Here is a 6,000-nt window from a genome sequence, read left to right on the forward strand (position 1 = left end):
AGCAGAGAGCTGAGGACTTCAACAGAGACCTAGATACATTTACCACCCATCACAGAATCCTTAAAGTCTGTGGTACCTACGAGTCTTGAGACCCCAGCTATGAGGCAATATCCAGGGGCAGGAAGCCCAACCACTTATGGTTTCTTTGATATTTTCCAGAAACACACTTCTACACACCCAGGCCTCTTCTTCCAAGACTATGCCTGTTAAATCTGTGCCCCTTTATTTTGGAACCTGATTAAAGCAAGACTGCCTTGTTTGGTCTTTAGCTTGGCCTGGAAAGTTCTGGGTCTATCTAGGGATTTAAAGTCTAGGATTTCTGTGCAGGCATTGAAAGAAGGTTTTTGCCTTTGAGTTGCATTTCATACTCAGAAACCAGCCAGGTATCTTCATCTGGATGACACCATGCACCCCAGAGCATGAGATGCTCAAACCAGCTGGGACAGCAGCAACTGGCCACCTGATAAGTTCCCTCTAGTATCAGACTTACACTGTTCCATTTACATTCCAGAGAAGTCTCTCACAGCTCTGGAGCCCCTTGGTCACCTGACCAATAAGATCCCAACAGCCATCTAACCTAAGGGTAGAACCTAAGTTTTGTTCCTGAAACCACAGCTGTCAAGAAACTCCTTCATTTAGTACAGCCCATATCTGCCAAGGCAGACATTACTAATCGATCACAGATCTTAGTAATGGAATCTTAGCACGGCAAGCCTAATGACTCTCAACCCAGGATGGCAAGCATATGTATTCAGAGCTTCCACATCAAATGGAGCCATTTTCACTGGAAAAATTCTGAACAAAACACCAATGGCTTATGCTCTAAGATCAAGAATCGACAAATGGGATCTCATAAAAACTGCAAAGCTTCTGTAAGGCAAAGGACACTGTGGTTAGGACAAACGGCAACCAACAGATTGGGAAAAAGATCTTTACCAATCCTACAACAGATAGAGGCCTTATATCCAAAATATACAAAGAACTCAAGAAGTTAGACCGCAAGAGGGAGACAAATAACCCTGTTAAAAAATGGGGTTCAGAGCTAAACAAAGAATTCACAGCTGAGGAATGCCGAATGCTGAGAAACACCTAAAGAAATGTTCAACATCTTTAGTCATAAGGGAAATGCAAATCAAAACAACCCTGAGATTTCACCTCATACCAGTGAGAATGGCTAAGATCAAAAACTCAGGTGATAGCAGATGCTGGCGAAGATGTGGAGAAAGAGGAACACTCCTGCATTGTTGGTGGGATTGCAGACTAGTACAACCATTCTGGAAATCAGTCTGGAGGTTCCTCAGAAAATTGGACATTGAACTGCCTGAGGATCCAGCTATACCTCTCTTGGGCATATACCCAAAAGATGCCCCAACATATAAAAAAGACACGTGCTCCACTATGTTCATCGCAGCCTTATTTATAATAGCCAGAAGCTGGAAAGAACCCAGATGCCTTTCAACAGAGGAATGGATACAGAAAATGTGGTACATCTACACAATGGAATATTACTCAGCTATCAAAACAATGACTTTATGAAATTCAGAGGCAAATGGTTGAACTGGAAAATATCATCCTGAGTGAGGTAACCCAATCACAGAAAACACACATGGTATGCACTCATTGATAAGTGGCTATTAGCCCAAATGCTTGAATTACCCTAGATGCCTAGAACAAATGAAACTCAAGACGGATGATCAAAATGTGAGTGCTTCACTCCTTCTTTAAAAGGGGAACAAGAATACCCTTGGCAGGGAATAGAGCGGCAAAGATTAAAACAGACACAGAAGGAACACCCATTCAGAGCCTGCCCCACATGTGGCCCATGCATATACAGCCACCCAATTAGACAAGATGGATGAAGCAAAGAAGTGCAGGCAGACAGGAGCCGGATGTAGATCTCTCCCGAGAGACACAGCCAGAATACAGCAAACACAGAGGCGAATGCCAGCAGCAAACCACTGAATTGAGAATAGGACCCCCGTTGAAGGAATCAGAGAAAGAACTGGAAGAGCTTGAAGGGGCTCGAGACCCCATATGTACAACAATGCCAAGCAACCAGAGCTTCCAGGACTAAGCCACTACCTAAAAGACTATACATGGACTGACCCTGGACTCTGACCTCATAGGTAGCAATGAATAGCCTAGTAAGGGCACCAGTGGAAGGGGAAGCCCTGGGTCCTGCTAAGACTGAACCCCAGTGAACTAGACTGTTGGGGGAGGGCGGCAAGGGGGAGGGTGGGGAGGGGATCACCCATAAGGAAGGGGAGGGGGGAGGGGGATGTTTGCCCGGAAACTGGGAAAGGGAATAACACTCGAAATGTAAATAAGAAATACTCAAGTTAATAAAAAAAAAAATGGAGCCATTTTGGCATTCCTGGTCTAAGGATGCCTCAAGACTGACAGAACTAAAGTAATGAAATAAGAGCACTGTGGTATCAGTTTGGGAGAGCTGGGATGTTCGAAGACCTATCTATACCACATGAAAATTGAATCATGTATGCTGCTGTTATGAAAGTCACTATTCACATGGCTACAAACAGAACAGTGTAGTCCAGAGAGAAAATCCAAGAGTTAGGTTCAGGCTATACACATAAAATACAGAATAATAATTTTTTTAAGACAAGGTTTCTCTGAGTAGAGTAGCACTGGATGTCCTGGGATTTCCCCGTGTAGACCAGGCTGGCCTCAAACTCACAGAGATCCACCTGCTTCTGCCTCCTAAGCGCCAGGATCAAAGATGTGCACCACTGCCCATCCAGAATTAAGTTTTTTAAAGTTATTACATAGGTCTGGATATTTTAATTATAGACTGTTTATTGTGACTAGATAAAAGACCCAATGTGGGCATTATTTTTTTTTCTTTTCTTTTTTTCAGAGCTGGGGACCAAACCCAGGGCCTTGCGCTTGCTAGGCAAGCGCTCTACCACTGAGCCAAATCCCCAATCTCCAATGTGGGCATTATTAAAGCCCCTTATGACTTCTTTTTCAGAAACAGAAAAGCTGACGTAAAATTCATGTACAAATGTAAAGGACCCAGAATTGCTAAAATAATTTGTAACATTTGGAACAAACTGAGGGAGGCTAGCAAAACGGCTGAGTGGTTGAGAGCGACGGCTACTCTTAAAGAGGACTGGAGCTCAGCTCCCAGACCCCACTCTGGGAGGCTCCAGCTCCAGGGGATCTGATGCCCTCTTCTGGCCTGTGTGGGCACCTGAACATATTGCATACACATACACATACACATAATTTAACTTTTTTTTTAAACTTCGGGTTTTTTAGAGGACAAAACTGAAGAGTTTTAATATTCTGATTTCAAAAGTAATTACGAAACTCTTATAATCAAGATAGTGTGGTCCAGGCATTGGATAGAAAGTTAGGTGTGTGGGAGAGAGCTAAGTCTATAAATAAGTCCTTACTTACATTCATAGAGAACTGAATTCAGCAATAACCCATCAGGAAGATGACCTATCTATACCACATCAGGAAGAACAGTGACTTCAACAAGTGATGTCTGATGTAAAGGACAGTGGTGGGTCCTTACCCCACGGCACACTAACCAATTGTATTTCATGGCTCCCGTTAGTGGATCTGAAGTGCGGCCACATTTGACTGAAGTGTCTCATCTATTTTGAAATAGTCATGGGGGAAACATCTTTCGGCTTGACCAGAGGGAGTTTGAGGTCAAGACAATATGGGCCACACACACGCACACACACACAGAGAGAGAGAGAGAGAGAGAGAGAGAGAGCAGTCACTCTGATCAGAGCTCATTTAAACCATCACCATGCCTTCTGTTAAACACCAAATGGTGGTGTAGTAGGAGGGCACTCTGGGCTCAGGAGGAAGTGGCAGCTTCCAGGAAGGATTCAAAGGATTGGGCAGTGGTTTGTGGCTCCAAGCTGAGGCCTTGGGGCTCACGGAAGAAAAGCTGAAGATAAGGAGTGGATCCTCATCACCAAGCTGGACCACTTGGACAAGGACATGAAGATCAAGTCCCTGGAGGAGATCCTCCTGTCTCCTGCCCACTCTTCCCTGGGCATATCCCTAAAGGATGAGGCTCTAAAGACGCCAGTGCAATAGCAGACTCTGGCTGGCCAGCAGACCAGGTTCAAGGCTTCATCACTATTAGGGACAACAACGGCCACCATAGTCTTGACGTTAAGTGCTCCAAGGAGGTGGCCACTGCTATCCAAGGGGCCATCATCTTGGCAAAACTTTCCATTGTCTCTGTGCAGCTACTGGGGAAGGAAGAAGCTTGGCAAGGCTACACTGTTGGACACAGGTGACAAGCCTCTGTGGCTCTGCTCTGGGGCGTCTCATCCCTGCCCAGAGGCACTGGCATTGTCTCTGCTCCTGTGCCCAAGAAGCCGATATAATGGCTGGTATCAGTGACTGCTACACAGCCATCAGCCAGAGGCTCCACCGTCTCCCCGAGAGGCAATGTTGCCAAGGCCACCTTTGATGCCATCCCCAAGACCTACAGCTATTTAGCATTCCACCCAACACACACACACACACACACACACACACACACACACACACACACACACGTCTGGTGAGAGTCGAGAGTCCATATTCACCAAGTCTCCTTATCAGGAGTCTACTGACCATCTTGTGAAAACCCACACCAGAGTCTCTGTTCACAGGACCCAGGCTCCGGCTGTGGCCACCACATAGTGATTTTATACAAGAAAAATAAAGTGAATTAAGTCTGTGAGAATAAAATAAACCGCCACCATAGTGAATCAGTTTGCTTTTCTGTCAAATGACAGGAAGGGGCAAGAAGGACTTTTCTGGAGAGGCAGGAGCCACCTGTACTCCAGTAGGGTGGTGGTGGTTCATCCACATGGCGTCACCAAATCAATTGGTCTGGAGATTTAAAGTCTGTATATTTCACTGGATGTAAATTTTACCTCAATTGGGATTTCATTTTGCAAAGCGTCAGCTCCAAGGAATGCCGTGAAGCTAGTTGTCTTGCTTCTTCGCTGTAAGCTTTCAGCGGTTTTTTTTTTTTTTAATTAAACACTTGTCTAAATTACTTTAAAATCTTTAAGCTTTGGAAAATTAAACAGGTTTCAATTTGCAGCTTTGTACTATTCTTGTAGTGCGCGGCATCAACCCTAACCCCCTCCTCCTTTTCCAGTGGAGCCCAGAGGGCCTTAACAAGGAGACCAGCGGGAGGTCCCAGGGCTGGAGTCTCTGGGAGAGAGAAGCAGAGTTCTGTCGCTCTACTCCGGATCACAGGGCTACTGCGCCAAACAGAGAATCCTTTTAAAGGAAGAAAATAAGAGGGGGTTGGGGTGGGAGAAGAGGAGAAAAACCTAAATCAGACTCTCAAAAGGTTCCGTTTCTGAATGCTAAGGCTTATTTGCGTATCAAAATTGCCTCCAGATGGTAGGCAGAATTAGAAAATTAAGAAAGACAGAAGGAGAGAAAGAAGTCCGGCAAACTCGGGGGTGTAAAAAAGCTCTTCCCTCTATCCGGACAGCCTCTGTGGGTAAAGAGCTAGGCTCCCGCATCGAAGTGGTTGAATTTGGACAAGACCATTGCTCCGAATGCGTTTCCTAACTCAATGATAAACACATCTCTCTTATTAAAAAACAATCCACATCTGTACCACACGACTCCCTCTAGTGGATCTAAAAAAATAACCGGACTTACGATGACGCCATCCATTTTGAAATAGTTAAAGAAATTGCCCCCAAAATAATCCCCAACCCCACGGTCACTACAGAGAATTAATTTTACTTCTGTGTAAGTAGGATTTCCCACACCCTTTCCTTCAAAGAAAGGGGTACTTCACATTCACCCGGAATAATTAACCACTCATACATCAGAGAATGATAGACATTTCAAACACTTTACAACCAGGGTAAAAAAAAAAAAAGAACCTGAAGATTATTGGAGGTAGTCTGATCCTCGATCGAAATCATAAATATTCAAAGCATTTCACGGTGGCTTTTGAGTCACACACAAATGAAAGCGCCCTGGCGATAGCCG

The 6,000-nt window shown here is 44.8% G+C and overlaps 1 pseudogene; it reads left to right on the forward strand.

Annotated features, from left to right (window-relative positions):
- Positions 1-4,677, forward strand: part of LOC116893364 — a 93,943-nt pseudogene extending 89,266 nt beyond the window's left edge.
- Positions 4,678-6,000: the final 1,323 nt, after the last annotated feature.

Source organism: Rattus rattus, chromosome 2 (genome assembly GCF_011064425.1).
Source record: "Rattus rattus isolate New Zealand chromosome 2, Rrattus_CSIRO_v1, whole genome shotgun sequence".
Lineage (NCBI taxonomy): Eukaryota > Metazoa > Chordata > Mammalia > Rodentia > Muridae > Rattus > Rattus rattus.